The sequence below is a fragment of the Spea bombifrons genome, chromosome 11, assembly GCF_027358695.1.
Source record: "Spea bombifrons isolate aSpeBom1 chromosome 11, aSpeBom1.2.pri, whole genome shotgun sequence".
Classification (NCBI taxonomy): domain Eukaryota; kingdom Metazoa; phylum Chordata; class Amphibia; order Anura; family Pelobatidae; genus Spea; species Spea bombifrons.
The window spans coordinates 12,579,975-12,603,335 of record NC_071097.1 but is presented as its reverse complement, the minus strand read 5'-3'; the positions used below and the strand labels follow the sequence as shown (position 1 = coordinate 12,603,335).

The window sequence follows — 23,361 nt, the reverse complement described above, 5'->3', positions numbered from 1 at the left end:
GTTGTATATATGTATGCCACATTGTTTAGAATGTTCAATATTTTCAAAATCTGTGGAATTAGTGATATATTCACTGTGCAGGCTTCAAGTTGGTTAGGAAAGTTCACTGGTATGTTCTCTTTGTAGAACTCTGCTAGACTCAGAATACTTTATTTCATAATCAGATATGTTAACAATATTTGGTAGGAACTAAGCATATCCTATGCAGAGGCATTTGGCTGGAAAACTGTAGTAACACTGGGTGTGTTTTTAGATCACAGAGCGAGGATAGCATATGCTTTGGGAATTCTGTTTTTTTAGGAAGTACCCGGGGTTAAAAATTGTCTACATCAAACAAGGAAAATGGGAATGAAAATTAAACTAACATATGGTAAAAATGCCAAAAAACATGGTACATAGGGTACTAAAAAACCTTGGGTACAGAAAGGGTTAAGACAGCTGCATACTTATCATGTAAATGCTTTGTAGTTATGTTATGTCAGCCCAATCTACAAGACAAATATACTGGTTACTTATAGCGCAGGGGTGTCCAAGTTTTTCCTGCAGCGGGCCACTTCATCAGAAATGTATATGTTTGGGGGCTGCACTCATTTCTTTAATAAAACAGATTAATGCAGATTGAAATTAAGTAAATGACACAAAATACTTTACAATGTCTCTCACTGATTTTTGGGCCTAGAAGGTTCTGTCCTCTGACGTGACTACAAATTCAGGAGGGCATTTTATCTCTGGATACGTAAAAATTGAATAGTTCTATTTATTCTAGGGATGCACCAAAATGAAAATTCTGTATCGAAACAGAAAATGACCCCCCCCATCTTTAAAAAAAAAAAAACACACAAAAAAAAACCACACTTAATAAAACTAACACACCAAATTTGTAGCAATCACACTCCTATCATGCCCAGGCATACCAAGGTTCCAGCATGTACTGGCTGATTCGGCATGATAGGAGTGTGATTGTTAACAGCAATCACACTCCTATCATGCCCAGGCAACAAGTAAATGCAGGAACCTGGACATGATAGGACTGTGATTGCTGTTAGCAATCACAGTCCTATCATTCCAAGTCAGCCAATACAGGCTGAAACCTGGCTAGCTGCCCCCTTGTGTATTGACGCTGCCAGCAGTATGGGGTCAATTACAGACTCCCTGTGTCATACTTACACATCCATGCTATCACACATACACTCATTCATATACTCATTCATTCACAGATTAATTCCCTCAATCACGTGTACAACCCCACCCTCTTACCTGCACTGCAGATCTCTCACATGCATACTTATGCAGGGGCTGCTGCTTCCCATTGTGTAGCTCGCGAGCACATGACTCCGCTGGGTTCCGCTTCCTCTGTGTGGTACAAAAGACACTGCTGTGCGAGCAACCCACAGAAAAGCAGCATGGCCCTTGCGATTCTGCGATCCCGGTTGCCCTGTCTGCGGATCTCATGCGCGCCGCACATCAAGGTCAGGGGCGCCGCACCTCAAGGTCAGACGGGCCGCACTTCAAGGTCCGACGGGCCGCATGTTGGACGCCCCTGTAATAGTGCTTTGTGTTAAACAAAATGTATCAGTTTTAATTGCACAGAAAGATACACTGCTAAAATCTATACATATGTACAGTTGTGTGAAAAAGAATTCTATGATTTTACATATCAGGACATAACAACAACCATCTGTTCCTTAGCAGGTCTAAAAATAGGTAAATACAACCTTAGATGAAGAACAACACATGACTTTTTACACCGTGTCATGATTTATTCAACAAAAGTAAAGCGAAAATTAAGAAGCCACGTGTGAAAAGTACACCTTATGATTCAATAGCTTTTAGAACGACGTTTAGCAGCAAAAACTTGAAGTAATTGTTTACTTTATGACTTATCAGACTCTCTCATTGTTGTGGAGGAATTGTGGCCACCGTTCTTTACAACAATGCTACAGTTTATTGTGGTTTGCAGGCATTTGTTTTTTGCATAGCTCTCTTAAGGTCCCTCCACTCTGGACTTTGACTGGGCCATAGAAACACCTTGATTCTTTTTCAGCCATTCTGTTGTAGATATGCTGGCATGCTGGGGATCGTTGTCGTGTTGCTTGACCCAAATTCGCTCAAGCTCTAGCTGTCTGACCAATGGCCTCACATATGTTTGACAGTTGGTATGAAGTGTTTGTGCTGATATGCTGTGTTTGGTTTTCGCCAATTGTGGTGCTGTGCATTATGGCCAAACATCTCTACTTTGTTCTTGTGTGTCCAAGGGGCGTATTACCATAAGTCGTGTGGTTTGTTCAGATGCAAACCTTATCCGTGCTGCCATGTTCATTTTAGAGAGAAGATGCTTTCTTCTGGCAACCCTTCCAAACAACCCATACTTATTCACTTATTCAGTCTTTTGTACTGTCATGAACATTTAACATGCTAAATGAGGCCTGTAGAGTCGGAGCATTGCCCCATCTGACCTTGGGGTGGCAACTGTCTGGAATGTTTTATACTTTTGAATAATCTTTCTCACTTTGGAATGATGGACTTTAAATAGTTTGGAAATTGCTGATGATTACTATATCAAGGGCATTTGAGTATATATATAGAGGTACTTACCTGAGATAGAAGCTGGAAATCTACAGTTGCATATCTCCTCCTCCATGGAAAACACATTTCCTGCATGGAAAATACCTGGGCGGGTGGGGAATGGACAAATGCATATGGGAGGGTTCTGCAGAATCCCCCCATGCATTTGCAAAAGGGACATAACCTAAATTTAGAGAGACTTCTGAGCTATCGTATGCATTAAAGTGCATATGATGGTTGTAGTGTCCCTTTTACATATTCTTAATAATGATTTTGAGTTTGCCTCTTTTATATCAGATGGCTAATGTCCAACAACCTGAAGCCTGAGTGGGATTATTTAAATTAGTTGCTAAAGATGTAAGCCTATTTCAAACCGGTCAGTTTAGTTACTATTGCAGCTAAAAGAGCATGTTGCTAAGAAAAAGGGGTTTCGACAAACTAATCATTCACACATCTTTAAAGGCAAAAATCAGTCTTTCCCTTAATTCTCAAGTTAGTGTGTGTGTATCTATAGATCTATCTCTATATATATATATATCTATATCTATACTGACGCTTTAGCACTCATCTCTGGGGTACTGTTGTTCTGCAAAGCAAAATGTATTAAACAGTGGGGGTTATGTATAAAGAGCAATTCCAGTGGTAAAGGTTCAGTCACCATAGCAACTAATGTTATGATCTCGCATATTGCTTAATTCTATACCCAATCCATCGGTTCAATTATATTACAAAAATACTATTCCTGCATTGAAGAAAACATAATTTCTACAAATAACTAGTTTAAACAAGACAATGCTACTAGATTTAGTGGACTAAAGACTTACTTGAGATGTCTACACTTAACCCATTTGGGACTTAATTTTTTTATCATTTTTTTTATCACTTCTACTATCCTTAAAATATATTAATCAGAATGTCTTCTTCTGTAAAATAGAAAGTATACTGCCAGATTAAAACACTCACAAAACACCTTTTATATTTCTTCACAGCATAGTTTCACAGCATAACCTAAATGAATTTAAGAATTAATAAAAGAAAATAGGAATAGTTTTCTCCCTCCTAAAGCCATGAGACATGTTTTCCAGTGATGTGCAAGTTTCATTTAATAATGATAGGGTTAAACATCAAGCATGAAAAGAATTTCAAATGAGACTGCATAGTGAGTGTATAATGCGTCAGGATGAAGACAGTTAAACAATACAGCTTGTCTAGGTAGAAGTTAATCAAAACTCATTGTACAATATTATTAAACTGCTTCAAAAAACTGCAGATGGAGCAAGACAATAAAAAAATAATCTGAAGCAATTAATCTCTCAAAAGCAAGCATTCAGAAGTATTACCGTACTACTTGGTGATAACAAGGATCTGCATTTTGGGACCTGTCTGTCAAGGTTACCAACATGGATAATGACGGCAATAATGAATCTATCTTGTTGCTGTGGAGCATCCCACCTGAATATATTGGAGAGTTTCCCTTTGAAGGAAACAGTAAGAGGTTTTGAGAATTAGAGGTCCTTTAAAATTATATGCTTCAACCAAAATATCTACCGGATTTACTTCACAATGGTATGAAAGCATTGCATTTAAAGTCTAACAATGATATTCATTTTTACTAAACAATGAAATATAATAACATGTTTTAATTGTAATAATAATTATAATGCATCATCTGCAGACAAAGCACGGTCCGCTCCAGGAAAAAAGATTAAATATAATCTCTACAAGATGCTAGAGAGCACTGGTTTGCCCTTACAGAATGCACTTTAAAATATTATGTAAAAAATATAATTGTTTTAAAACATAAAATACATTTTGAAAACTTTTTTTTCGTGATACTAGTTATTAAAAAAAAAAAGTTTTGGGTAAGCAGTGGTTTATTTTATTCTGACATTAATTTATTATCTAGGCTGTTGAAACTGGAAATGCAATCATCCCATATCCAGAATGTTATTTTGTTGGGTAAAAACTGGTAATTACACTAAACATAACATTTTTATATAGTTACGGAAATGGTCTTAACATATTAGTTTTAACATAGGAAGAAAGCATTTCCCTATTTCCCATTTCATCGTTGGGGAGTCATACCATTAACATCCCATTACATCCATGTTTGGGCTGCAGACACACCATATAATACCATATGTCCTTCTGGTTGCCTTGTTGAATTTATATCCATTGTGCTCCCTTTCCTATCCCAGTAACCCTTCTTTTAAAAAAGAATGATTATATATCAGAGATCCAGAGAAATAAAACTCATCCAGTTGAATATCTGCACTTTTAATGCATAACTAGCCATTTTTGTAGTTGCCTAGTCCTCCTTCAGATTTTAGTTTTGATTTTGTCCTGTGTCTACATCCCCTATAATTCCCAGTCCCTGATGATGGGATTTTTTTTCAACAACTGGTTACCCATCAATGGCCTATAATTTTAACTCTCATGAATAAAAGAAAATCATCTTAACGTCATTTTTCTATATTTACTTTTTTTTTTTTTTTTTTTTTTACTTTCTCTGCCTTAAGCCTTACAAAATTATTCACAGTCTAGTGGTACTATTCTCGTGAGCATTGATTCAAATGTCACAATTTTCACTGACTTTGATATGCTTCTGTAGTGCAGGTACCTACTATTTTGTGACACTTCAAGTTAGATCATTTCTTTTGGAAACGTGTCTTTAGGGGATCGGGCGCTGTTACCTTTTATAATGATACTGACACGCTAAGCCATGAGCTGTAAATCTACCTTGTATGAATAGAAAACAGTATTTTCAGCATGAGTCTAAGGTGCTTTTAATTAGTTTAGAAATGCACTTGATAGTTTGTCAGTGACATTGTGTGAGACTGCTTGATTTAAGAGTGTTTGACCTCATGAAGGATATATTTTAGACTTTTTAATCCATATTATATTGTCTCTCTTTTCTGCCATGATGTCTTCTTGCCTAGGACCTACTAATTCATGGTGAGAAGGATATAATACAATACACTACAACAAACATTTTTAAGTGATTTATTTCACCAAGACAGCTTAAATACAGCCTCAAACAGTGTTGATTGCACCATAAGATCCAGCTTCTCACACCAACTGAGAAGTGACAATGGTAACCTGGGTATATCCATGCTCTTTGTCGGGGTGAATATAATCAAACCAAATCAGGAGGAAAACATTTAATACACCGTCCAAGATAATTTAAAAAATGTGTATGAGCAATAGGGTCACAAATATGTAAAGCTGATAACCAACTGAAAACATTTATACATTAGTACCTCGCTTATATGTCCTACTCAGCTGCTAGTGTGCCAGTCTGCTCTAATCCCTGCTGTTTAAAGATGTCCTCATGTCTGTCATCTTTTTACATATCTGTAAGCAAAATGTATTTAAAAATTGTTTTGTTAAATAAAGTAGTACCGTATTTTGAACTTATTGCCATTGGTTTGCTTTACTGTTCCTCTATTATTAGCAAAACAAAATGTATTTTATTTACACATTGCTTCCAACAATTCTGAACTTTTTGCCAATGTGGCGTAGATGAGCTCACATGTGACATCACATGCAGTTGATGTCACATGACATGGGACCATGGAAGTTGAAAAGTGTGGATGCACAGTGAGACATCTATGCCTAAATGCTGCTTATTTTGCTGAACATCTTATTCTATCGTGATACTGCCAATGTAGCATAGGTTGACCGACATGTGACATCACATACACTTGACTATCCCAACAGGGGACCATGGAAGTTGAAAAGTGTGGATGCACAGTTAGACATCTGTGCACAGGGTTTCCAGTGGCCCTAGCTACAATGCGGGCCCTGTGCATCTAGGGGGCTGGGGCGACCCCTGTTTCCCCTTGTTCACGGGAGGGGAAGGGGGGCAAACAAAACACAGGTTGTTTGGGGGTAATGATGGCACAGACCAGTTGATGAGGGGGGGGCGGGGCAATTTTCACCCGTGGTTTTTAGTTACTCCCCTGCATCTGTGCCTAAACCCGACTTATTGTGTATCATGCTTTTGGTAGGACAAGACTGCTGAGGTTCTGAAAAGCTTTTGGAGTTGGCCCAAATTATGGTGTGTTGTGTGAAGTGTCAAGACGGTTTTAATAGGGCATTGTTTTAAGTCACCATCACCCAACTCCATCAGATGTATAGCCTGTAGCAGAGAGAGAGAAAAAATTATATTTGCTATTAGGAACTACTGATGCCATTTCCCACAGGGCACATTTTCCAAGATGATGAACGAATTGGAAGTCTACATTTCCCAGTGACTCTCACACAGCCGGAGTAGTTAACGATTCCACGTACCAGACATGCATTTTTCATGCATATTATTTTTTTTTCATAACCAATTAGTTCTGTTTAATTACAGAAAACAGACACAATAAGCTACAACATTGAAGCCAGAAGCACACTAAAAGTAAATTGCTCTGCAAGTCCCTGTTCATGAAAGAAATTAGCTAATGAAAATAAACAAAATGCAGAGGGTCCCAGACGCTCACAAGAATCTTAATGGAAGATGACTCAGTTGCCAGGGACTCAAATAAAGCCCTTCACGTGCCTGCCACTGAGCATGTCAGGAATAAACTGTGTGATCGATAATGAGATTAGATTTATATTTAGTTTCATATATTTTTATTGTTTAAGGAATTGCCCAATAATTCATCTATCCTGTGGCCTGTGCTAATTAACATTGATTGGACGGCATTACAATTATAGTAATAATAATGAACCATACAGTAGTTAAAATGGCTTTAGTTTCCATTGTGTGCGTAATAAGTAGGAAGTGTGTTGTAGTTGGTGATTAAGGTACTGCATTCCTGTCGGAGGCTTGTTCGATAGCTAATATTACTGCCAAATCTGTTTTTGTTTTTTTTCTAAAGCGGAACCAGATAATTTTAAAAATACCAAAACGCTCTTTATTTTATTTACTTAATTTGCATTTTAAGCACTGGTTGCATCTATGGATCTAGACAGCGTACCAGTGTGTTTAGGATGGCTCTGAATTGTTCTTTGTTGCTTTAAATGTTACTGTGTAAACAGTCAGTTTATTGTGGGGCACAGCTCATGTTTATGGATGTGGCAGTTCTATCTGCATCTGGTGTTTAACAAGGAGGTAGGAGCATGTAAAGAGGAAATAAAATATATTATTGGCAATTCATTTAGTAACTCAGTTTATCCAGGCCCTTAGATTCCTCTTGGCCCCTCATCAGCCCATTTGAAATGTCTTCTGTCTATTTATACATATTCATTCCACTTCTTTTCCTGTCGAAAAGACTTGGAGACTTCCTACTGACTCTGGAATGGCAGAAAAACTATAAAACCTCCCACTCCCCACCATCCTCTGGTGGTAGGTCTTTTTGGTCCCTCCGTGGTAGGCCAAAGTTTTTATCACATAGTTGTCCAGTTATGGACAGAAATGGTCTCTCTGCGGCCCCCAGGGACCATTGAGAGCCACGGTGGCTGGTTATATACCGTATTCGCTCGATTATAAGATGAGGTTTTTTTCCGGGCAAATGCTCTGAAAAATACCTCTCGTCTTCTAATCAGACCTCAAACAAATGTCCGCTGGGGCCAGGCTGCTTACCGGTGCTTTGGTCGCAAGCAAAGTCTCTTGTACTAGCAGCAGGAGAACAGGAAGCCAGCAGAGTCATCATATGACTCCGCCTCCTCCTTCTTCCTCTGGGGCGGGGCCATAGAAGTTGCTCGCACAGTTCAGGTAAGGGGGTGGGGGAGGGTTTATGAGCAAGTATGTGTGATTAGTGGAATGAATGAGTATTTAAATGTTTGTGAATGAGTGTGTGTGATAGCATGGATGTGTAAGGGGGGGTGGTGGTAGCATGGCATAGGGAGGCTGTAATCACACTCCTATCATCCCCAGGTTCCAGCATGTACTGGCTGCCTGGGCTTGATAGGAGTATGATTGCTGTTAGCAGTTATATATATAGGAGGGTATAATAGGAGGGTATAAGACATTTCTGGAGGCAGAGTGGCATATAGAGGGTTAAAAGGCACATCATGGGGCAGAGGGCAAATAGGGGGGTATAAGGCCTTTCTGGGGGCAAGCCTGGGGGCAGATGTGCATAACTGGGGGGGCAGGTTGGCAAATAAAAGGAAATAAAAACAAAAAATATTTTTCTCAATCATAGCTTTTATTAAATATGAAAAAAATGTTTAGATTAATTAATATTTACTAATATTTACTTTTTTCCTATAGGGTGGTCTTATATTCAGGCCTTTTATTTTTTTCCTAAATTAATATTTAGATTTTGGGAGGTCGTCTTATAATCAGGGTTGTCTTATAATCGAGCAAATACGGTAGTTAACAGATGGGAAACTTTCTTCCCTGCAGGAGTATTTCTTTGTCGAATGAGGTTTTATGTACGTCTTTTCAGTAGACTTTTGCTTCTAATGTTGGTCATATTGTAAAAGGTTACTTCTCTTTGATATGAGAAGATTAGAGTCAATATATTGCCTGATGTTTTGAGAGAAGTGTAATCTTTTATTGCATTGTCTACTTCCTAGTTTGATGTGTTTGCGAAAGGACTATGCCCTACAACTATTACATTTCATGTTGCAGCCCAGAATGCTTTCTTCGATAAAATGTTGTCAGAGAAGTCTCTTATAAATAGGCTCCTCAGAGAGGTCATCTGATTCTGTCCCCACTTGCAGTCTAGGGTTCCCCCTTGGGATTTGACATTTGTTTTGAATCAACTGACAAGGACTTCTTTTAAAGCCTTGCAACAGGTTTTCCTGCTGCCTTAATTGCCATTACGTCGATGGAAGATTGGGTGAAATCCCAGCGTTCTCCATAGGGGCTCCAAAAATCTCATACTATGCAGCCAATCCATGCGCACCTTTAGAGCACAATTTGGTAATTTAAGCTGTTGTAATGTCTGTCTGCCATGCTATAAATTGAGTACTATCATCTAGTTGGCTCTTCAGATGTCACAATCAGACCCGCTGCCACGGGTGTATAAAATCAAGCAACTAGCCATGCAGTCTGCATTTCCAGCATTTGTGAAAAACATGGATTGTTCTGATATCAAGTGTGTTACTGTAATAGGATGCCACCTTTACAGAAAGTCAGTTCGTGATACTTCATCGCTGCCAGATATTCTGCAGTGATGTCTGTAAGTGGTATTGGAAAGTGGAAGCCTTTGGGAACAGCAGCAACTCAGCCACGAAGCAGAAGACCATGTAAAATCTCAGATTCTGCTGATTCCATAGCTGAAGAGTTCCAAGCATCCCTTGGCATTAACATCAGCACAAAAACTGTGTGGTGGAAGCTTCATGGAATGAGTTTCCATTACTGAGCAGCCGCATGCAAGCCTCATATCACCAAGAACAATGCCAAGCGTAGGATCAAGTGTGTAAAGCACACCGCCACTGGACTCTGGAGCAGTGGAAATGTGCTCTGTAGAGTGACGAATCACGCTTCTCTGTTTGGCAGTTTGACTGGCGAATTTGGGTTTGACAGATACCAGGAGAACGTTACTTGCCTGACTGTATTGTGCCAAATGTAAAGTTTTATGGAGGAGGGAAAATGGTATTGGGCGGTTTTTCAAAGGTTGAGCTAGGCTGTTTACTTACAGTCAAGGAGAATCTTAATGCTTCAGCATACCAATGCATTTTGGACAATGCTATGTTTCCAACTTTGTGGGAATTTGGGAAAGGCCCTTTTCTATTCCAGCATAACTGTGCTCCAGTGCCAAAAGCAATGTTCAGAAAGACATGGCAGGATGAGTTTGGTGTGGAAGAACTTGGCTGGCCCTCTCAGAGCCCTAACCTCAACCCCACCGAACGCCAGGCCTTTTCATCCAATATCAGTGCCTAACCTCACAAATGCTCTACTGGATGAATGGACAAACTTTACCACATAAACACTCCAAAATCTTTTGGAAAGCCTTCCTAGAGAAGAGAAAGTTGTGATTGTTGCAAGGGGGGGGGCAACTACTTACTATGTCTATGTATTTAGAGTGCAGTATCATAAAAGTCCCTGTTGGTGAAATGGTCAGGTGTCCCAATACTTTTGTCCATATAGTGTACATTCATAGTCGACGGTAGGTAAAAGGTATATGGGCGCCATGTAAGTATTTAGTGTTTTATATAAACTTCCACTACCATTGTAGGTCGCTAGACATAAAGCTTTAATTTCCAAAGGATTATTCAAATATGCATTTCAGTACATTTGCATATTTCTCAGTTCTCTTTTGCAAGTGTTAATATTTACAAATAAGACATGTTCAGTAGGTTTGACTCAAAGGCTGATAAGCAACTTGAACAGCTCAACATATGTGTGTAATAAATAATTTAATTTTGTTTTCATGGAAATAAACCTTTTCCCCCTAATTACATTTAGGAATATCCATTAATTCTATATCTATATATTTTTTGCATAAGTAACGAAACTTTTTAGGAGTGCCATGTCTGGAAGTAAAATAGGGGTTGAATGGGTTGTTGGAGCTTGATCAACATATTGGAATATGGCTCTAATGGTTAACACAGTTATAATGATTTGTTTTGAAGACCTGTATTGGTTGTAGGGTATTCACCTCATTAGCTCATAATGTTAAGCCTTGAGTTACTAGGATTTCACATTTATTTTCTTGCCTATTGGCGCATAAATAAATGCATGTGGGGTTTATTTATTACTGCAATAATTGGAAGGAAAGATGTGGTTACAACTCACTCCCTTGACTATGTATTATGTGGAAAACACTAGCTGGTTTCTCCAGGAAGAAGTGCTAAGCTGATCTGGTATTATGTATATTTAAATGAATGAGAAGACTTTGGAGAACTCATACTGATTTAACTATGAATTATACCGGGCCAGCCAAGCTCCTCCTGTAGCAGAAGCTGACTGGGGTTGGACCTTCATAATCTCAAGTGAAATTAATGAGTTGAAATCTTGACAACTCTACTGCAAATTCTCTTATCAACTCTCTCTTTAGTGAATAAACATTTATGTACATATGCATTACTCTCCATCAGAAAGATGCACACACTTTCCCACATTAAGTGCTACTTTCACCAGTTAAGGATGGTCAGAGTAATGTCATGTACATCTGACAAGAAACTGCGGGTTTAATAATAAAAGATTATTGAACAATCAACAACTTTAACAGATCATCCAGACTCGATCAACTCATACCCATCCTAGCCGTCCTCTTGTTTTACTTCACCCTCATCCACCGACTAGATAAACTCGCAAGAGCGGGGACCTCTTCTGCTTTTCTACCAGTCTGTTATCATGTGTCACTTTAATTCATCCCACTGATTGTAACAGCTATGGAGTCTGCTGGCGCTTTATAAATAACTATAATGTAATTATTACGTTTTACAAAGATTTCAGAGGAGACACATTTTTTCAAGGTTATGCCAGCAATAAAGGAAAATTTATACTTCAATAATTCAGAAGGCAGACAGAACAAACAAAATCATCAATATACTAGTTGTCGTTCCATTTGCATTAGTTCGGAAAGTGAAATGCGCATTAAACAGTGTTGGATTGCCCCCGTAGCTATCTTCGGCAGTGTGTACAGGTACTTATGTGTTCCTCGTTTGCAAAATCCATGTGGATAAAACCCTTATCCAACTGTAGCATGAATAAAACAAACCCACACAGTGACATGAACAACTTCCATTTCATTTGGATTGCTGATAACTGCATTTTTACACATTAACTAAGGAATACATTTTGTTTTTGGATATTCTCATTATATATGTATTAGAACAGCTTGAATCATGCAATACTAGAGAAATATGCTTGTGGTTGTGTGCTTTTAATAATGCTCACCCAGTTTTTTTTGTTATATAAGTATGTAATATAATATAATATATATAAACATCTCTCATAGAGGGTAAGATAGCAAAGGATATTGGTTAGATGGCCTGTACAAGCTGCAGGAACCAATCTGCCATTGTAGTGGCAATATCTCTAAGTATGCAGCCCTACTGGCCACCGGGCCACTGGACATCTCTCAGATGGTTGGTCTGCGCTAGGGAACAGGTACCGAAGACAAAGAGTCAAAGAACAGGGAAAACTCCCCAAAATCTGATGCATAATTTAGTGGAAGCAGGGTGAGAACACCAAAGTCAGATGGGTAATTATAATCATCCAAGTAAGATGCCATATTCAAATGGATCTGACACTTTTCTGAATTCCTATATTGTATAATTCTTTGACTAAAGCATAAATAATATTGTCAGCACAGAAAATATACAAATTAGTAGAGCACACCTGGGTTGCTGCTACAATAATAATAATGAGCAATAAATACACAAAACAGAGCAATAACTTAGCACATCCCAAGCGAATACCTTTAACCTCTTGCTGACCATTGACGTGCCAGACACGTCAAGGAAATGCATCAGCTTAACGACAATTGACGATTCTGTCACGTCATGGGGTTAAACAAGTGTAGAAAGCGTAGTTTTCAAACATATATGGTTTGATGAGGGTAAGTTAAACTGACTGGCTTCAAAGGTATCCCCACAGGACATGGGGGCAGTATACCTAGATTTGAAAAAATGGTTTTGCAATATGCTACTTGTACTTATTGCGTTATAACTTGCAAAAAACATTTTTTTTATAAATACTTGCTCCTTTTGGATTTCAGGCACAAGCGAACTACAAGAGCGAAGAAATAAACCAAAATGTGCAACACCAGATTACCAAAATAACCTATAAGCATTTTGTGTGATATTTGGACTATATAGGTCACAAATCACAACATGCCTATTACAAATTTAAAATTTTCATTTTTTTTGCTGTGCCTAGGTCACATTTGAGAAGGTTTAGCACCCCACCAGTTCACGTTAACCCAACAAAAAGTATACATTTCTGGAAAGCAGACAACAAGTAGCATTGGACACTTGCCATGCAATAATTTTGCCACAAATTTCTCCCAAAAGCAATTACACCAAAGCATATTCAGCTTCATCTCCTGATTATGGAATTACTCTATAGGCATAGTTTTTTATGGCATTTGGACATTACATGGCACAAATCAAAACATGCCCTATATTTGTTTAGGATTTTTGTGCAGGTTATGTGCCAATTGTAAATATCCCCAAATCTACCAATTAGCATGAACCCCATTCCACAATCCCGGCAGAGAGGGGCACGAAGGGTAGTAGTAACTTGAATCATTCCTGACACATTTTTTGTGCACACAGTGCTTCTGTGGATTCCTTTTGAAGGCAATGGGGGAAATCCTGCTAGGAAAATACCTGCCAACAAGCCTCAGGGCATTTTACAATAGTATATTCTGAGGGTAATCTGGGAATCAAAAAAGAGAATGAGAAATAATTTCAAATTCAGAAAAAATATCTCTTTCCAGTGAAGACAGCAATTTGGGCCAAATAGATGACCTTTTTCTTCACCACATTTTTGATGGGATATAGTGCTTGAAGCTAAGTCTCCCTTTAAATGCCATCAGTGATTCATCGGTACAGATGTTTTGCAGTGGTTGTATATCTCTAAGAACCTTTTGGACTGAAAGGTTATGAGGGATCTAATTTTATACAACCTGTCATAATTGGCATCACTTCTAGGGAGGCATTGTTGTTGAAATGTAAAAACCTACAAAGGCTTTCAGAGCATACCCTGTTCATAATGTCAGCGAAAAAGGGGGGGTTGCTAAAACTAGATGTTTACTCTAGTAAGATTGCATTCTTTTTTTTCATTTTTTTTTATAATGCCCATAAAAAGGGTTAGTGCCCAAAATATTTTGATCTCTATCAGATCAGTGGGGTTCCAGAGCAGATGGTAGAATTTGTTTTCAAAATTATATTTAAAAACAAAAAGTATATCAGTAAAAAAAAAAACTCTTACAAAACATTACCCTTAATGTTATATGTGATGGCAGGAGTGGGCTTCCTGAGGCCACCATGGTCGGGGTAACCAAACTTCACCAGGATCAGTGCGTCTTATTTCAGAAGCTTGCTGGAGGTTCATGGAGTGAGTTAGAGAGCTCAAGTGGATTAGAGGGCAATCAAAGAGTTAAATGCAGGGTTGCAATGCGTGGAGTGATTGCAGCAACTATGTAGCACAATGTTCTGTGCTTCTGCAGAAAATAAAGGAAGTGAGAGGTAGAACAAAGAGACAGCCAATGCAGGTGAGTACCGTATTTGCTCGATTATAAGACGACCCCCCAAATCTTAATATTAATTTAGGAAAAAAAGAAAAAGCCTGAATATAAGACGACCCTATAGGAAAAAAGTTTTACCAGTAAATGTTAATTCATTTAAAAAAAAATTAATAAAAGCTATGCTTGAGAAAAATATTTTGGTTTTATTTCCTTCTATTTTACAACCTGCCCCCCAGTTATGCACATCTGCCCCAGAAGTGCCTTATACCCCCTATATGCCACTGTGCCCCATGATATGCCTTTTAACCCTCTAAATGCCACTGTGCCCCATGATATGCCTTTTAACCCTATATGCCACTGTGCCCCATGATATGCCTTTTAACCCTATATGCCACTCTGGCACTTAGAGGGTTAAAAGGCATATTATGGGGAAGGGTGGCATATAGGGAGGTTTAAGGCATTTCAGGAGGCAGAGTGGCATTAAAGGGGTTAAAAGGCATTTCACAGAGCACTCTGCCCCCAGAAATGCCTCCCCCCCCTTTAACTTTCCCCCTCCCTCCTCCAAACTTACCGGTGCTTCTGAGTTGGGGGGGGCGCATAACACAGGAGGGTCCAGGTCCCCTGCATCTGAGCCCCCGGTGCTTAGTCCGGGCAGCATGTAGAGACTCAGAAGCACCGGTAAGTTGGAGGGGGGGGGGCATAACACAGGAGGATGCAGGTCCCCTGCATCCTCCTGTGTTATGCCCCCCCTCCAACTTACCGGTGCTTCTGAGTCCCCGGTGCTTAGTCCGGGCAGCGTGTAGAGCTCTACGCGATTGTATCGTGTAGAGCTCTACGCGATTGTATCGTGTAGAGCTCTACACGCAGGGCGCACTAAGCACCGGGGACTCAGATGCACCGGTAAGTTGGGTCGGGGGTTAACACAGGAGGATCCAGGTCCCCTGCATCTGGGTCCCCAGTGCTTAGTCCGGGAAGCGTGTAGAGCTCTACGCGATTGTATCGCGTAGAGCTCTACACGCAGCCCGGACTAAGCACCGGGGACTCAGAAGCACCGGTAAATTGGAGGAGGGGGGGCATAACAGAGGAGGATGCAGGTCTCCTGCATCCTCCTGTGTTATGCCCCCCTCCAACTTACCGGTGCATCTGAGTCCCCGGTGCTTAGTCCGGGCAGCGTGTAGAGCTCTACGCGATTGTATCGTGTAGAGCTCTACGCGATTGTATCGTGTAGAGCTCTACGCGATTGTATCGCGTAGAGCTCTACACACAGCCCGGACTAAGCACCGGGGGCTCAGATGCACCGGTAAATTGGGTCGGAGGTTAACACAGGAGGATCCAGGTCCCCTGCATCTGGGTCCCCAGTGCTTAGTCTGGGAAGCGTGTAGAGCTCTACGCGATTGTATCGCGTAGAGCTCTACACGCAGCCCGGACTAAGCACCGGGGACTCAGAAGCACCGGTAAGTTGGGGGGGGTTAACACAGGAGGATCCAGGTCCTCTGCATCACTGCAGGGGATCTGGATCTTAGTCTCATAATCAGACCTATTTGAGGTCTGATTATAAGACGACCCTGATTATAAGACGAGGGGTATTTTTCAGAGCATTTGCTCTGGAAAAAACCTCGTCTTATAATCGAGCAAATACGGTAATTACAGTGATCACATGACTCATCAGGGACTTACTTGGTTGCGACTCTCAACCAATGGGAAACTGGTTAGCTCCAAACCAGATCAGGTAAGCCAAACACAAAAAACCTACATTGTACACTATATACTACTGATAAAATGATGTTCCTTAAATGTGGACAGGTGACTCAATTCTTCTGTTTACTTTTTTACACAAAAAATATTTTCAACTCCATTCTAGCCATAAAGTCAGCACGTTGGTAGACATATTTTCCAAAATGCTTATTCCTTAATATGTGAACTAATTAATATATTATGTCAAAGATTGTACAGATGGAACATGCCCAACATATGGATATGGTAGATTAGCTAAGTAGTTTAAGTGTTTCGTGTCTGAGCTACAGTCATATCACATCATTAAGGTGCAATCAATCAGAAATAAATTGAGACCATTTCACATTGAATTATTTTACACAACTCACATCCCACGTGCTATATCAGAAATGCAATAACAACATTACCATATGATTCTTGACATGCGTTGACTTTTGCATGTCGAACGAACAGCTGTATGTTTTGCAGCAACTCATTAGGTTAATGCATTACTTTGTACACTTACCGTCAAAGGGTTAAAATATTGGCAGCCACTTTCTGCTAGCTTTGAATAGATCTGTCTCACAACAGTTGGCTGGATATGTGGGGCCACTTGTGACTCTTTCACACTCTAGCAGCGTGCAGCCGCTCATATCCACCTAGCGTCCGCACAATTAATTACCTGATTTGCTGCTGAGAGTGATCAGTATATATATACACACACGCTGTTGACTAAGCACACAAGTGCGAAACGTGTTAAGGGATTGTTCTTTTACTTCATAGCTACATGATATGAAAGGGGAAGTCATATAGTCATCATATAGGTGAGACCAGTCCAGAGATCTTGTGCCACTCAAAACTCTGCAGCCATCACAGCCCACCAGGTATTTTACCATGAAACAAGAAAGTAGCCTATATCATAAGGTGCCTGGGAGTGACAGATCTTAAAGGGATTTGCAGCAGATCTGTCAATGTCCTCCTGTGAGTGTAAATTTAAGTTGGGTATCCATATTTTTCCAATCCTGGTGTCCGTGCTCATGAAGGGGCTACTTTAATGCAGTGTTGACATTATCAGACCCTTTTCTACGAGGCACTATGCTCTAATGTTTTTCTCACTTTATCTGCAACATAATTGGCCATTGTTGCCATCTTCTTTATAGCGAAAGTTGAGTACAAGATGAGTACATGCTTCGGTCCTCAGATCATAACTAATCATAATTACACAATAATAATTTTTATTAGATTCTCTTAGCAATCAAGCTGGTGTGATTTTTGTTATATTGGAAATTAGTTTACTGAAGTTATCTCAATCCCCTCATCTTCCTGCTTTTAAAAAGTGCAGAGAGCCTTTAAGCAGTACCAGTACTCTTCAGGAGCCCAGGGCACTGAGGCTTCCGTGACATTGCTGTTCATTTAACTTGTTTTCGTTTCCTATTTACTTTATTCAGCATCTTGGAGTTGCCACCATCTGGCAGTATGAACATTATAAAACTAAAATGTATCTGAAAATAGAGAAATGTCTGCAAATAGAAAAAAGCTAGGCTTAATAAATATTTGATATAGAATTGCAGTTTCCAAATTCTTGGCAATACTAAGTACATTTGTTTAAGATACTAACTTGCATTTATCAAATGCCATACTTATATTTTAATTTTGTGTTTTATTGTTTTGTTTAGATGAAGTGACTGACTATGACCACTGAAATTTACATGCCTCAGGCGCATTATCTAACTGTAGTAGTAAACTCTATGTGTAATGTGAAATCGGTTTAGTTTTTAAGTGTCCCCATAAAGTACAAAGATCTCCCCTGTAACTGGACCATTGAGCAGGGGGATACTGGGGCACCTGATCGCCCAAGAAGGCGACCTGCCCCCCCCCCGGACCTGCTTCTCTAAGCCCCATCTGCCTAGACCAGAATATGTCACTGACTACCTGGGCAAGTTTAAGAGTAGAAGAGGGGTACATGAATGAGGATTTTAGATCCACAACTTGATGCTTTCAAATGCTTTTAACTAAGATGTCTGAAGAATAGGAAGCTGGCACTCAGGATGGCATAGTTGTTACCTAATTGTTTGGGTTGTAAATGATCACATTTAAACTACGTTGATAAAAAGAAAAATCTTGTTTACCTGTGTGCTTAATATTTCTGGAATCTAGATTTTAGATTTAAAATCTTCAGCAAACTTGGATGTTAACCATTATCTCAAGACATTCTTCCAACAGTTTCTAGCGGTATTGATTCATGTGTAGCATAAAATGTGTGGTCATATTTACAAGCTTTTTGATGCATTTTGAGATGGGAAATTACAAATTTCGTAGGAAGGATCAAATGTACTCAGAACTAATGTAACCAAGGTAAAACATGATTGTGCTGGTTTTATCTGGGATAAAATGTCCCTACTAACACTTACTTAAAACATGGCATCATTTCAGTCACCAGTGATTGTTTTCTGCTTTTAGAGGCATTAGTCTGCTACAACCTGGAGATTGTCAAATGAATCTTAAATGAATAGTAATATATTTAATAGTTCCATAATGATTATGTGGAATCCAAATTCAATGTATTTCTGCTTGTCCCATCCAATTAAGATCATAAAATCAAGCTGTGCATAGGTTGAGTACAGCTGCCTAACATCGCCAAGCCAAAAAAACAGATCTGCTTAAACAATTAATTACAAAAATATATTCTTACAGTGTTTTTATTTGCAAAGCTGTAGATCTGAGAAAATCAAGCTAATGTAGCATCCCTGTTATGTCATTTTAGTATGGACATAGTTTATCCCAAGTTAACAGTATTGATCTGTTTCTATTGAACCAGTGAAATTTAATGAAAAAAAAAGTTGTCCATAAAGTCATTTTCCACTGATGTGATATTTTCTGAGTTGAATATGACCTTTTACCAATGGCTTACAGACATGAATAATGATGTTACAGTTCCATACAGCTAAAGGAGCATCCAAAATCAGGCTGGTTTCCCAGGAAAGATTAATTATCAGGTGCTTTTTTCCCACTTAAATGAAACATTACTCTCCAGTATGTTAAGCAAATAAACCATAGCATTTCTGTCATTGTAGTGTTTCTTCTGAAGGTTTTTTCACATAATCTTTAGGGAGCTTTTCCACTTTCAACTACCTGTGGCAGGTCTGGTGGGGAAGGAAAAGTGTCCTGCGCTAAATACCGTATAAGTGAAATGATTAAATATATAATATGTAAATTAATGAATTATTCAATAAGATATACTAATTCATCCATCTAAATATAATAACAAACATACAGTGCCCTCCACTAATATAGGGAATCTTGGTAAAAAGAATGCTGTGAAAATTTGTCTTTCTTGTTTAACCCTTTGATTTTTTCTTGAGATGCCAATAATTGTGCCATATAATTTATTTTTATAAACCTGTGTTGTGTTTGCAATTGTTTGATACCATGAGAGCAAATATCTTGTGTATTTTCTTGAAGCAAAGATCAAAGGGTAAAACAGACAATTCTTCCCAGCATTCTTTGCTCATATTAATTAAAGGAACCAATATTAGTGCAGTGATAAGTGATATAAATAACTGAATCAATAAATATATGTAAAGAAATAAGTGAATAAATACAGTATATAAATACATGAATAATCTCTAAATCAATAAATAATCAAAACAGAGTATATGTCCAACCTTTATGCAATCAAGTCCAATTCAAAAACATAGCATTAAAATTAGAAATGTCTTAATGTCAATAATTTAAGTATAATTACAAAGTGCACTATGATATTAAGTGCAAAATCCACAGAGAATTCTTATTGTCCCTTCTTCACTAGAAGAATATATGACTTATATTACTTATTATATTACTCAAATAATAAAAACACTACAGACAAATGAGGCTCTGTTTAGAAAAGATATGGAGCAAAAAGAAATCCTCTGTATTCTGTAAAGAAGTGGCCACTTTCAGGACTTGAAAAGCCCCTTAATCAATATACAGACAAAGATGGTGATGGTAACACTGTGTAGAAGTCGTCACTTCAGTTTTACTCAAAACGTTCAATGTAACTCTGCCCACTCAGGACTTGAAAAGCCCCTTAATCAATGTACAGACAAAGATGGTGACGGTAACACTGTGTAGAAGTCGTCACTTCAGACGGAATCCTCCATCACTTGGGCCACTAGAGAGGCCTGACAGCCAGCCTCCTCCCTACTGACTATGGGCCCTGGCTTTGTAAAGACTTATGTGGCTACCCCCAGCAGTATATCATCTCATCACTTGCTGAGGGGATTATCTCTGGCAGACAGCCTGGATCTGCAAGCAGGGAGTGACTGCCATTGTTTCAGTTTAATATTAGATCCCCCCACCGCATGGTGCATTAATGTGTTGTATAAGTCACGTTTCTTGTTACACGTTTTTGTGCCATTCTTTGTCCTTTTTGCAGCTTTTACAGGAACTTGTCAAATTTTTTTGTATACTAATAGTGAATGGAGGTGTAAACGTCTCTGCAGTAGCATTTGTTCACTAACACAAGTGTAGAGAGCTAAATATTAACTCCCTGATATTGCTATGTATTATTTGTCTAGCTTTCTTGCTAGGCAAAGCTCGCTTTGTTTGGCCCTTTATATTATGTAGTGTAGGCAGAGTGTAACTTTCCTGTAAACTCCCTGGTTAGTGAATATTCAGATATGACATTCTGATCTTTTGGTTTTTTGTAGTATCAATAAATTATTAAGAGAAGCCCAGATGTACTGCTTAACTATTATATTGTAAAACCTCATTATTTTGTCTTGTTTCATATCACTTGCCTTAAGTAATCGTTGTTACAGCAGCCCTGATTTGTGCCACATCAGATGTTGAGACTGCACGTATTTACAGCTGAAATGTGATCTGATTTGAAGTTGAAATTGCTTTTGTACCCTATGACTAACAACTCTCTGAATGTAAATGAACCCCAGGCTCTGTTACCATATGTGTGATATTTCTGGGTAATGAACAGAAAGGAAATATGTGTCAGGAAGGAGACTGTTCCTTTTACACAGGTCTGTGTGAAGGAAATGTACAGGTTAAAGCAATCTGTAATATCATCTAGTATTAAGTTGGGAAAAAAAGCTTTTATATCCCCGTCGATTATTTTCATGAAAATTTTCTTTAAAAAAATCCCATGCAGCATGCAAAATGAGATGTAGTGCCTCCTTCAGGTTGGACAGGAAACCAATAAACCTACCCCTCCCAATTGCCCCTTTAGTGTTTTTTGCTGCCCTACCCCAGGCAGGAGTTCCATCGCTTTTGTCCCTTTTTTGTGTTTTAAGGTCATGGAAGGACCCGTTTCCTTGCTCCTTGCATCTCCTCGGTAGAGAAATTGAGGTAGGAAACCCCTTTGCCTCTAGGACATACCCTGGTGGTATGTGGTATGTCCCAGAGTCAAATGAGTTACTCACCTCTGGTCTTTTGCTGTTTCCGCTAAGAGGGGAAAGTCCTTGGGTGGACTTTTCCTCGTCTGAAGACCTCTTCCTTTTCCTTCCTCCATGGAAAATGGGAGGTAGGCTGTGACCCGTGGCTGTAGTCCATTCAGTCAAGCTATGGCTGCAAGGAGGATATTGGTAAGTTGCTGGCTGATATTTCTGCTCCTGTGGACTTCGCTATAGGCTCTATTCGTATGATGGCCAATACCTATGCTTTTCAGTGGTGGCTTGGAGGGCCCTCTTGCTGAAGTATGGTAGCTTACTCTGCGCCCAAGAAAAAGCTATGTGATATTTCATTACTAGGAAAGGGATTATTTGTAAAAATCTTATTGGAGTGCTTTCAGGAGATAAATAATGGCTGCCTCAGCATAAGAATCCCCCCAGATTCAAGTCTAGGTCCTTTCCTCCTCCCAAAAACTAGGAAATGTGCAGGCGCCCAGATACTACAGTGACAAGCCTTATGCACACAGAGGCCACGTCCCTATCAATAAAGCAAGGCAGGATCAATCAGCTCTCTATAAATCCTTATGCCAAGCCTCCTTTAGGGGCGGCTTCTTCTCTTTAGTCCAGCATGGATGTTCATTACTACAGATCGCAGAGTATTAAACTTTTTTCAACAGGACTATGCCAAAGAGTTCTCTCGGCCTCCTCTTGTTCATCTTCAGTTATCAGCCCCTTATTTTACAGGTATTTACAAAGATGCTGGCTGTGGTTGTAGCCCACCTGAGGAGACTGGGAGTAAACGTGGTCCCCTGTCAGGGCGACTGGTTGCTTGTAGCCCAATCCTCCACTACTGTTTCAAATCACCCATTTGATTTAGGTTCTCCAAACAACTCGGCTGGTTGGTGAACTTTCAGAAGTCTACCCAGGCAATGGGACGATTCTAGGTCCTCTGTCTTCCAAAAGGTTTCTCTGCCTATCTACGTCAGAGTTGTTCTTCGGTGGTGACTAAAGTTAAGTCATTTCCAGAGGTCTGTCCTGGAGGGCCCCACTCTGGGTGTTGATCTGAACGGACGAAAGTCTTCACGACTGGAAGCATGCTTGGAAAGTCTCGTTATCAGTTATTTGGAGCTGTTGGCTGTTTGGTAGAGACTGGATTATACAGAGATACTATTCCAGTCAGAAAATCATATACCAGGCTAGATACTATTCTATCGGTACTGGCACATAACTGAGCAATGGGTGGATCCAATGGGGCATTCCTGGAATAAAGGGGTAAATCCTGGATATACCTCTTTATGTCTGTAATTTTCCAGTAGGGCTTCAGTAAGGTCATGTTGCCTGCAGTAATAACATGAAAGCTTGCACTTTGTGCGAGTTTAGGCTTCACGAGTAAGTGAGTTGTGTGTGTATATGTATGTATATATGTATATATATTTTTATTTATATATTCTTTGTTACTAGTGTGTATGTCTGGGTATGTTAGTATGTGTTTGTGCGTGTCTGGGTATCATACCCTGTGTGCATTTCTAGGTATGTTAGCATATATTTGTGTGTTATCAGTGTTATCTTTGTGTCTGGTTGTGTGAGTTTGTGTGTCTGGATATGTGAGTATGTGTGTGTGT

The 23,361-nt window shown here is 39.2% G+C and overlaps 1 protein-coding gene across 1 annotated transcript in view; it reads left to right on the top strand.

Annotated features, from left to right (window-relative positions):
* ASCC1 (activating signal cointegrator 1 complex subunit 1) overlaps positions 1–23,361 on the top strand; it is a 105,630-nt gene that overhangs the window by 55,742 nt on the left and 26,527 nt on the right. The gene's annotated exons all lie outside the window — the stretch shown is intronic.